At 35.2% G+C, this 12240-nt stretch overlaps 5 non-coding genes and 1 pseudogene across 5 annotated transcripts; 3 read left to right on the forward strand and 3 right to left on the reverse strand.

The window, feature by feature from the left end:
• The first annotated feature begins 89 nt into the window (after positions 1 to 89).
• On the forward strand, positions 90 to 204 carry LOC134662262 (5S ribosomal RNA; annotated as a pseudogene).
• Positions 205 to 604: 400 nt separating this feature from the next.
• Trnas-cga (transfer RNA serine (anticodon CGA)) lies at positions 605 to 686 on the reverse strand. The gene has a single exon. It is a non-coding gene; the product is annotated as a tRNA-Ser (tRNA).
• Positions 687 to 1491: 805 nt separating this feature from the next.
• Positions 1492 to 1563, reverse strand: Trnac-gca (transfer RNA cysteine (anticodon GCA)). The gene has a single exon. It is a non-coding gene; the product is annotated as a tRNA-Cys (tRNA).
• Positions 1564 to 8291: 6728 nt separating this feature from the next.
• Positions 8292 to 8365, reverse strand: Trnan-guu (transfer RNA asparagine (anticodon GUU)). Its single transcript has one exon. It is a non-coding gene; the product is annotated as a tRNA-Asn (tRNA).
• A 780-nt stretch (positions 8366 to 9145) lies between these two features.
• Trnae-uuc (transfer RNA glutamic acid (anticodon UUC)) lies at positions 9146 to 9217 on the forward strand. Its single transcript has one exon. It is a non-coding gene; the product is annotated as a tRNA-Glu (tRNA).
• A 526-nt stretch (positions 9218 to 9743) lies between these two features.
• LOC134662261 (5S ribosomal RNA) lies at positions 9744 to 9862 on the forward strand. Its single transcript, XR_010098062.1, has one exon. It is a non-coding gene; the product is annotated as a 5S ribosomal RNA (ribosomal RNA).
• Positions 9863 to 12240: the final 2378 nt, after the last annotated feature.

Raw genomic sequence — 12240 nt, forward strand, 5'->3', positions numbered from 1 at the left:
TAACTATAGAGCGTAATGACTGACATCTAGCGTCCCTTTAGTAAATTAATTGAGCTTACAATTCGTGTACTGTACAGAACATTCGCTTTTACTATGGCCAACGTTGAACACACCGGTTCTCGTCCGATCACCGAAGTTAAGCAACGTCGGGCGAGGTCAGTACTTGGATGGGTGACCGCCTGGGAACACCTCGTGTCGTTGGCTTTTTGCCATTTCGCGTATATATTATTATTTTTGTGTTTAATATGAAATTATCAAATTACCTACTTTTGGGACTGAAACTACAAAAGTATAACTGGAAGAAATCAAATTGATGTGTTCGCCCTTGTACGGAGGGGTGAATATGTAGGTCATACCAAGACGTAATATACATATATGCATTAAACATTAACACGTACCAAGTAGCTATGCTTAGAGTGTATGCATGTATGTATGTCGGACACGTGCAATACCTCTATGTATTTTTATGGTTTCACCGTGCACTGTAGTGGCTTGATGTTTGTTTGTGCCATAATAATAGTATATGTTTTAAGGGCTGCGATCATAACTGACGTAAAAAAATATATAAAACAGAAAATATTTATTTAAAATATGTAAAAAGATTCGCAGCCGGTAGGATTCGAACCTACGCTCCCAGAGGGAATCTGATTTCGAGTCAGACGCCTTAACCACTCGGCCACGACTGCCATGGCGAACATAGCGAATTTTACCATTACTTGTTATGGGTGTACTAGTATAATCATTAGATGCATGTCGTACATGTACAGTCGACATCAAAAATTTGTTTACACTTTTACAACGGCGGTACCGTCACGTCTGAAAATATCGATACAGGCAATGTGCTAAAAACATGTATGAAGTAGGAACTATTTCGCCCTTTCAGTGCTCATTATGTAGGAGCATATAGGGGGAACAGCTGTAGAGTATGTATATAAAGCGTTATATTATTGGTATAATACATCCAAATATTCCAATTATTCATCACTCACCAGATATGGGTGCCGCTAATCTAGAAACGGTAGGCGACAGTATGACTCTAGCTTCACAGCATATTATGTATATCAATATTGATTACTAAGTATAGTTTTTCTTCATTTACCAAATTAAGAAACAAAATGCTAAAAGTGTTTATTCGTACATAATTGGCTATGCTTTATATACTTCTATGTGTGTATTTCAATATTTTTAACGGTTTCACCGTGCACTGCAGTATCTTGGCACTTTTGTGTTTTAACTTTTTAATGGATGGGATCCTCATCATCACTGACGTATGACGTAAAAAACAAAAAATAATGATATAGAAAATATTTATTTAATAAAGCGAAAAGATCCGGACCGGTTTCAAGAGGTTACAAGATCATGATTATTACATAATTTGCTAAAGGCGAAAAACTCGCATGGAGTAAAATGCATAGCCAAAAATGCCAAAATAAATAAAATTTGCCCAACTCGGCTTTTAGATTTAAAAACTCGCAAAAAGGCAATTAAGCCAGGGGACACCCGGGTTTGAACCGGGGACCTCTCGATCTGCAGTCGAATGCTCTACCACTGAGCTATATCCCCGATGTGAGAATCGGTGAAAACAGGGTTCTTAAACATTGGCCTTGACTTGAAGCTTGATCAACAATTGAAACAGCAATTTGTTGGAACATTTTGTAAAGAGTAAAGGCCCATTTATACACGATACAAGATTCTTGAACAAGAATCGGCAATAATTGTATGCAAGTTTTGCCGTTCAATAATTGAATTCAGAATTGAATCAAAGTGGTTACACATGAGCAATAACCAAAATCTTGAATGCAATTATTGCATACAATTCTTGATAGGCAATATTCTTGACCGTATTTCGTTTACACCAAAGACATTTATTGAACGGCAATAATTGCATGCAAGTCTTGACAGGTCTAAACTTCAAGTTGAATCAAGTATGATGTATTGAAGCCATATTGAAGCAAGAATTGAACCGATTTGCATTGGCAGATTTTCATTCAATATTGAACGTTCTTTGTGGGTGATAAAATGAGCAAAAATAATTTTAAATTAGGTAGTTCGGAGATACTTAAGTAAATTCATAGAAATTTATAGAATTCATCAATGTTTGTGGGACACAGAGAATAAAAATTTTAAAAATCGCGGGGCTCGCGGGGCTGCCCTTGCAGCTTTTTCTAAAGAATTTGGGGTAGAAGGTTTTGGTCCCAAAGAAATAACGAAGAAACTTAAGGGCATAAAAACGCAACGCTGAAAAGAAGAAAGTGAAGGATTCAATGGGAACTGGATCTAGCAGTTGTAACCGCACCCCTACACACTAAAATTTTAACCTCTAAAAAACTACCCTTACCCCATAACTAAAACAATATTTAACTACCCGACTACCCCAGTAACCGAGACCAAAACCCACGAACTTAAAGGATGAAGATTACCCCAGTCTAGATTTAAATCAATTGGCCAAAGAAAATCGTGATCGTCTAATATATGGTAGGACTCCTACGTTGCGTGTAATAACTCAAATTCTTTTTACACTAGAAGGATAAGATTAGCCCATACTAAGTACCAAAAATTATTACATGATGACAAGTAAGACACAAGTAGATTAAGATTAATTTATATGAATGTAAATTAGGGTAAAGTATTGTAGAAATTATTTTACACAAAGTACACAAAATAAAGATAAGATATGAATAATAGTTTTTTATAAAATGGGGTTAATGTCCCCTACCTACTGGAGACATATTATAGGTATATATATCATCTATAGCATTTCTCCAGCTGAAGCGTGCGACCAAATGAAGTAGATGGCTCAATTCTCATTCTTATAATTGAGTAATTAAGTTCCTTAGAACACTTAGGAGGAGATTCAGAAAAGTGTCTTAACACTTCTGAGTGAGTACCAGTTTAAAGTACTATAAAGACTAAAATAAGGAACACATGATCTCTTGTGTTATTTTGAGTTGCGAGATCTTATTTTACATCAACTTCACTCTCTGTCATCAGGGTGAGGACTGCTTCATTCCTATTTTCGTTCTAGCAAAGAAAGTGGAATTCCTTTGGGATATTCCTATTTGGACCTTTATCATTCGGTCATCTTTTGATACTAATAAGAAATTCACTCATTAAAAGTACAATTCCATCAAATGGCAAGTCCTTGGACTCAATTTACCCTTAAGTAAAAATAAAGTATAGATAGGCCTTAGCCTTAATGAATTATTCAAAAATCCGGAATATAAATTCAAATTGCATGTAATGATACCACGTTCCAAGTATAGCGGACCATCACCTGACTTTGTGTTACACTCAGTCAGTGCTTGAATTGTCCGTTTTCCTGAACAATTCTCCAGTTTCTAATAAAATGAACAGATGGATCTATTGACTCCAACTTGCCAAAATCAGTAAATTATACTATCAACAAACTACATTTTGTAGTTTGATAGAAATCTAATCACAAGCTTTCAGTGATAGAGACGAAAACCTACCATAATAAAATGGCCTAAGCGCTGAGAGATGTGAATTTAAAACAAAACACTAGCTTTATTTATAGAGTTTATACTTCTTTAGATATAAAACAAATATTACTATGTGAAACAGTATGTCTTCCCTTAATAAATTTTAAAATCCCTGTCTAATTTAATATTGTGTTTACTCAAAATTACTCTATATAATTTAATCTATTCTAAACTCTTAAAAATAATTCTAAATTTGAATATGTCTACCATAGTTACAAATGGACTTATTTCAAGAGCTTTACTAGTTCTGTTATGGTATGGAGTGTCAGAAAATAGCTTAGCCCAAATCCCATTTCGAAAGCTCACTACAAGAGGAAATAAGCATACATAATTTAAATATATAATATCTATAGAGAATAAATAATTACATCATTAGTAAACATTTTTTAGAATGGTTATTTAATGTTTAAGAATGTAGATACAAATTGAGCAAATAGCTCTATAGGTATGAAAAATTAATGGTTAGGGTAAATTGTAAATCAATATGACTCTTTTATGAAGTAAAAGCTTATTCCTAAAATACTAAACGCTCTGAAAAATATACACAAAGAAATCTATTTTTACGTTTACTTTGTAAAATTACACAAAACAAACATATCCTGAAAAATCACACATAAATCACTTAATTCGCAAAGCTCCGTACACTCTGTAACATACATGTAAATAAACATTTCCTAAAAAAAAACACACATAAAATCGCATAATTTCAAAGTTCCGTACGCTCTGTAACATACATGTAAATAAACATTTCCTAAATAAAACACACATAAAATCACATAATTTCAAAGGTCCGTACGCCTGTAAATGTACATGTAAATAAACATTTCCTAAAAAAAACACATATAATCACATAATTTCAAAGTTCCGTACGCCTGTAAACGTACATGTAAATAATCATTTCCTAAAAAAACACACACATATAATCACATAATTTCAAGGTTCCGTACGCCTGTAAACGTACATATAAACGATTCCTGAAAAACACACATTAAAACCAGTTGCTCCAACCATTTTTTGATAAACTGAACATCATTAACCGGCATGCCTGACGCTTTACTATTAGATTTTCCATAAATAACTTTTTGAACTCTTTAATAATATAAACAGATTGATGCAACTGACTCTATCACACTTTAATGAAAATTCACTCACCGATTCAGGACCCCTTCTTCTCGTTCAACAACAAAGTCTATGTCAATCTGACTTACGTTAGTATACTATTACTGCCCTAGCTTTAAAATGGCCATCTGCCTGATTATCACTTCGAATCAAAACACTTATCACTCCTGAAATCACTGATTAACTCGAGAGCTTCGTTGGCATCGTTATACATATCCACCCTCAAGTTGAGCAATGCTAATAAAAAGATTAGTACACAAATTACATTTAAATCAAGGAATTAATGGAACATAATCATTGATACTTTCAATCAAAATTAAATTACTTGTTAGGATATTAATCTATAATTTATGACTTAAATTATTATTACTTACTGTGAGACTTAGTCAATTTGAGCAAGAAAGTCCTATAATATTTATTTAATTAATTATTTATTTATTTATTATGAAAAATGTACATTTAAAGGTCAAATAGTCTTTCTAAACGAGAATAAAATTTAGTTAATCAATCTGTTATTTGTTAAGAAAAATATAATAAGATAAATTAGCTCACCACCCCGCCGAACTTCTCTAAATGTACTTCAATGCACCCTGCTGCTCCCTGCTGCTCCCTGTAGACGCTCCCTGCTGCACCCTGCTGCTCCCTGTAGACGCTCCCTGCTGGCTCCAACTCCTGACCGAAGCTCAATGTCTCTCGGCGCGACGGCAGAGCTATGTTTAACTTACCACACAATCAAAAAGCTAGACTCAATGTACGGACGGACAGAGCTTCGCCTTACACGTCTGAATGTCTAAGAATGAATGACCCTTTTTGAATTTAAATTAAGATTAAATAAGTAAACACGCACAAATAAATTTCCCGAAATAAATCTAGGACTAGGCTCAATGTACGGACGGACAGAGCTTCGCCTTACATGTTTGAATTTCCGAAATTGAATGACCCCTAAATAAAAAAAACACTACTATTTATGGTAAATTTTCTTTTCTGATCGAGGTTTTTCGAAATTCAACCCTATCCCCTTAAATTTATGGTTCATTTTCTTTTACTTCCAAACAGTCCACATAGTGCATATCGTGTTCATAGTCCAATCTCTGTCATCACTGTTGGTCATGCGCAGTAAGCTCTTCATTCGCGCATCACAGCGGTCGGCAACCTTTTTATTATTCAAGTGTTCCATAGTAGTTTTTATAATTGATGTGTGCCGTAGGTTATTGACCACTGATGTACGGTGTTACCAGCTACAATTTGAATTATCCAATAAAATTTCCGTTCCACTCGTTTCGATGATGATGAAAGGCATTTATTAGAAAATATTATCCATACTATTTTACAAGAGCATATTTAAATAATATTGTAAGGTGTACTCGGGCACTCCCGAATGATGTATAGTGGCGGTTAATTCCGAAAGCTGACTCTTACTTCTACGGAATATGAGTGATTTTACAATGATTTTCGGAATTTCCCGATATCCCGAATTACCCGAATAAACTCCACATTATTAATTATTCAAAGTATACTTTACACTAATTAAAGTTGCTTAGTGAGTTTTTTCTTTAAATTGATCTCTTCGATTTCTAATGATAAATCTGTCCTCCTTTAATTACTCATTTAGCTATCTTTAATTTTGTATTATGAACTTTAACTTAAAAATAAAGAATGTTTATTAATATAATTAACTAATTTATACTACAGCCTTTATATATTTCCTAATATTCTACTGCTTATTCAGAAAATACTCTTGAGCCTGGAACATTCATCCACGCCCACTTTCCACTAAATAAATATTACCCAACAATAATAGTACTTGTCTATTATTTCCTTTTACATTATTTTATTTTGTTTTAATTTCATTGTAATTAAAATGACAAAATATATAAAAACCCTTATGATACTTTACCATTTCAAATTTCTCATTCTCCCGTCGTTCGGCATAAATCCCCCGACTTTTCGAGTAATCTTCCGACCCCTGGTATCCCCAACTCCCATAGCAACGACCTTGACCTAATTTCCTCGGAGCGCACCTGGTCTCCAAGGTCACATTCCATTCGAGCTTTTTGATTATGTTAATTTTATAGCAATGTTTTATGTTTTAAAATTATCTTGACTTATTTAATTGTGAATGTATATATTCAATATTAACATATGTTTAATTGTATTTGTCATATATATATATATATATATTATAGTTTATACTTGTACGGGAGCCTGTGAACCGTTACACAGTGCTGATGTTTATAAGCCATATTAATAACTTGTGTGGTACAATTTGATGGACGCATTTTTAACGCTTCTTTTGTTACGTTTTTCTAACAGTCTTTCTCGTAACACAGTTGCTACTATAGCAGCGACAAGGAACACACCTTCGCGTACGGAATTCATGCCGAAAATAAAATATGGATTGGCACTTCTTGTATTCAGTTAACTGCACTAGACTTCGTTTACACGTATGCCAGTATTGAATTCAAGTTGCTACTTGAATACAAGAATGTCACTTGTTTAGATAGTGCAAGTTTTTTGTTGCCTCAATGTTATTGTATTGAATGTTCAAGAATCTTGTGTCGTGTAAATGGGCCTTAACAAAAGAATAAATTTTGTTCAACTGCACCAAAGAGAATAGAATTGACTGCACATAGGAGTAAGTAAATAATGTAATTCGAACTTTATCCCTTTAGCATAAAGCGCAGAATACTTTGTTGGTAATAAGGTGAATCATACTTGTTATCTTGTTGAAGCTTATATTGAAAGAGCAATGCACTGTGTAGGTAAACTAGGTACACAACTTCATTCACATGTGGTTTCAAACTTATTTTATGATATGCATGAGGGCTAGCGTAAAATAAAAAAACCTGGGTTATCGTTAACCGAAAAGATAAACAGAACTCATCTAAAACTAGTGGCTCTGTGAGCTGTAGACCTCGCGAGCATAGCTTATTGGGACCGTGCACGATGACAGCGCCACACAGCGGTTTGATCAATCAACAATACAAAGATTTTAATTTATTAAAAAAAAAATACAAAAAGTTATGTCTTACTGGGGATCGAACCCAGACTTTCTGTGTGCAAACAAAAAAAGCGATTGTTTACAAAATGCGCCATGATAGTTCTTAGCTAAACTAACGAAATTCGGCTACTCATTCTCGAGTCCAAACTAAATATCTAAATACCGCCTAAACCAGCAATAAAAATTTTCTGCATTTTATGCCATTTACTATGTAAATATGTCTCAAAAAGAAAATACTCTTATGATATCGATACGACTATTTGTTTAAGCGCGAGGTATCACAACTCCATTTTTGAAAATTTCCAAAAACGGGATCGACAAAATTTTTTTATTTACTCATAGAATCTGGTCACAAAATTTCACAAGAATCGGTTGAGAATTGTGACCTGTAGAGGAGAACATCCGGACATACAAAAGCAAAATGCCCGAGTCAAAACGTAGACCTTCGCTACGCTCCGGTCAATAAATAACAAGATGGAAAATACCTACTAATTGAAAACAACATGCCTATTAACTGACTTTTGTTTTGGTTAGATTAATTGGTGGGCCAATGTCTGCCATAATTTGAACTATGAATGGTGAAATAACGTTGACAATGGTTCATGTGGGGTAGTGAGGTAAAAAACAAAAACAAAGTAAATAGTACCGTTCGAATAAAATGCAAAAAGAAACGCCCCCGGGTGGGCTCGAACCACCAACCTTTCGGTTAACAGCCGAACGCGCTAACCAATTGCGCCACGGAGGCGATGTTGGCACCGCCCAAATTGCGTAACACTTGCAAAACCCTCTGGGGATTAACTAGAATTCGAATTTGGCATGATAAAAGCAAATATAAAAGGATAACTGAGGGATAAGGAGGTTTTTATAATTGGTATACTTCCGGTCAAAAGTTTTTGTGTTTATACTTACATTACATGGGATAGTTAAGTTTGTACGGAACCCTCGGTGCGCGAGTTAGACGAACTCGCACCTGACCGGTATTTTTTTTTGTGGTGTATTCGTTACATGCACGACTGGTGCTGCCCTCATTTTGTCGGACTTTCTACGTTAAATCCTATGGAGTAAAATTAGTTCAAGCGGTTGCCGCTAGTACTAATATCGGACATTCCATGATTACCTATATTTGTGACGATCAGCGCCACTTCCCCCTCCACCGACTTCGCACATTGCCAATATGTGTTGTGCTATTATTAAGGGGCCCACTGATTAACATTCCGCCGGACAGTGTCAGTTAGAACAAAAAGTTGACAGTTCCGAACAACTTTACTGACAGGCCGATACCGTCCGGCGGACTGTTAATCAGTGGGCTCCTTTAGGGGCTCATAGCATAGTTTTAGTTTATTTATCTCTCAATACAATGTTCATAGTTAATGTAAAGAATACAGAAGCAATTACTTATCGTATAGCGATCGTTAGTTAGCGATAGCATACATATTATCATAATTTGCATGATAGTATCAAAGAGTTACATTGATAGTATGTATGTAAAAATAATAAGAACCATAATTTTGCTCACATCACCATCTCCCGTATGGTCTAGTGGCTAGGATACCTGGCTTTCACCCAGGAGGCTCGGGTTCGATTCCCGGTACGGGAATATCTTTTTGCATTTTTAAATCCTTTTCGCTCGAACTACTTTAATTACAAATAAGTTTTAAATAAACACGGCTATATTGCTCGCTACTCTTTAAATAAACACAGCTATATTGCTCGCTACTTTTGCTAGTCAAAAGTTTTGACTGGTAAGAGCGAGCAACAGACACGGCAACGCGTTTATAAGAATAAGTCTTATAAACGCGTTGCCGTAATTACGTTGAAAACTATTCGCTCGCTCTTTCTGACGAGTCTGTTTCTCGCGAATAAAACGCGGATAGTCAGGGGTCAGGGGATGAAACGCGGATGATACGCGGTTACTAAACACGTTACGCACGGTTAAGAAACAATGTTGCCACGTTCTAGTGGGCGTTCATTCGGTGCCTGTTAAGTTCATAGTACGGTAATGGTACGGTACGAATGGTACGATACGGTGTATAATTGGTAGATGACTACAGGCCTTCTTTAGCAAATGACGTGATAAATCTTATTTTCATTATATATGGATGAAAACATTCGCCACTCCCGTCGCCAACGTCCATACCACGTTGAATACACCGGTTCTCGTCCGATCACCGAAGTTAAGCCACGTCGGGCGAGGTCAGTACTTGGATGGGTGACCGCTTGGGAACACCTCGTGTCGTTGGCTTTTTGCTACTCTATATCGGGATCGGACGGATCTATTATTTAGTGAGTTTTTTTGGGTTATTCCCACTAGTTACCACCAAGTTATTACCAGTGGTAACTACTGGTTTTTTTTGCCCCGCCTTTTACCACTGGTAACTACTGGGAAAAATAATTCCCAGTAGGTACCACCAAAATTTTGCTAGAGTTAAATACGAATAAAAACAGTATATAGTATAAATATAGAGTGATTTAATAAATAATTATAAGTCGATTAGTGTTTTAGTAAACTGCCTTGAAACTCTTGAAAGTGACCAAAAATATTGAAACAGTTTTACCAGTACTAGTACAAAAAGTACCTATAATACACGTAAGATAAATTTAATAATCCATTTAGCTTATTTTTCGAGTGATTTTATTAGGTAATTCAAAATCACTCTCTATTTATACTATAATATTTAATACTGTTTTTATTAGTATTTAACTTTAACAAAATTTTGGGAAAAATTATTCCCAGTAGTTACCACCAACTCGGTTTGGTGGTAATTACTGGGAATTATTATTCCCACCAAACCGAGTTGGTGGTAACTACTGGGAATTATTTTTCCCAGTAGTTACCACTGGTAACAACTTGGTGGTAAATAGTGGGAATAACCGTTTTTTTCATTCACTATTTTCTAGGTGCACGACGGGTATGGCCCTAATTTTGTGGTCTTTTCTAAGTTAAATGTCATGGAGTCAAATTAGTTCGCCGCTAGCATCATGTGGGTCATTCCATAAGATTACGTTTATTTCTGACAATCGGCGCCAGTTCTTCCTCCAGCGATTTCGCACCATGCCAATAAAACCATCTCTCTCCAATGTTACTGTAATTTGCTGTAACGTAATTGGGCAAACCAATTTGTCAGTAAGTAAGAACAATAAAACCGACTTCAAAAAGGATAATATTTTATTTCATCCTTTTTGAAGTCGGTTTTATTGTTCTTACTTACTGACAAATTGGTTTGCCCAATTACGTTACAGCAAATTACAGTAACATTGGAGAGAGATGGTTTTATTGGCATGGTGCGAAATCGCACTTCAAAAAGGATGAAATAAAATATTATCCTTTTTGAAGTCTATGCGTTACCAACTGATATGTTTGAAGTCGGTGCCAAGCCAAGTAGGTACTGTAGGTAGTAACAAATAGTAACAATACCAGTTACAAATGGGATTTATAGCCATTTTGGCAGCGGTTTGGTATGCGTACTAAGGTGTTGGGATTATTGTAAATGAAAGTGTAGACTCCGGAAAAATAATTACTCTATTTAACACTACTTAAAAACTAAACTAACAGAAATTAAAATATTTAACTAGTATTAGGGAGCGATATAAAATCAAGCTCGACCTGTGATAAAGGTCTCAGCTCAGACAACTCGACGAGTTGACGTCTAACTCAGAACTGTCTCTGACTCCCCGCGATTCCGATGACCATAACTTTGCAGGTAAGCATCAGGCTCAACGGGATAGCGGTACAGGACCGATAACGGTTTGCGCATGCCGGGTACAAATTAGTTTATTACTTAAATTTAACAATAGGTATTCGGACACCGACAAAGAAATAAAACAAAAATGGACAAACAAAGAGTCAGTGCCGACTGCCGACAAGGAAAAGGAAATGCATTTTACAATACTTTTACAAGCTTATCCCTAACAGCAATAAATAAACAAAGTTACCGTTACGAATGCTATGCACATTGCGTATAATGGGAAAAGCTAAGATTTAATTTATTTAATTATTTATTTAATATCATCTAAGCTTGGGCGAATGTAGGACGCAGTCCCTACACCATAAAGCTGATTATTTTTGACTGGTATTGTTACTACTTGGCTTGGCACCGACTTCAAACATATCAGTTGGTAATGCATGCATAACGCATTTTGAAGTCGGTTATAAAACCGAAAAATAAACACTTTTTACAACAAAAATAATTTTGTTGTAAAAAGTGTTTATTTTTCCAATTTTAGTTTTAACGCATTGTTAAGATCGCGACACATGAATTAAAAAAAGTCGGACTACTCTGTAAAAAGTTATGCGTGGTCATACGTTACAATCGGTGAGTGAAAAATCAATCATCCCCTATTTTCCTACCCTTAAGGTTGGATTTTTTTTTCCAAATTTATATGGGACCAACTTCGGGGTTACCCTTTCCAATAAAAAAATAATTATGATAATCGAACTACTCTGTAAAAAGTTATGCGTGGTCATACATAAATAAAAAAAAATATATATATACATATATACGCGTCGACTTGAGAACCTCCTCCGTTTTTTTCGTCGGTTAAAAAAAACTATACTCATCCTTTTCTTTTGGGTTTTAGTACTAGTGTAAGACAAAGATAGTATGATTCTCTCTGTCTATG

The sequence above is a fragment of the Cydia amplana genome, chromosome 2 (genome assembly GCF_948474715.1).
Source record: "Cydia amplana chromosome 2, ilCydAmpl1.1, whole genome shotgun sequence".
Lineage (NCBI taxonomy): Eukaryota > Metazoa > Arthropoda > Insecta > Lepidoptera > Tortricidae > Cydia > Cydia amplana.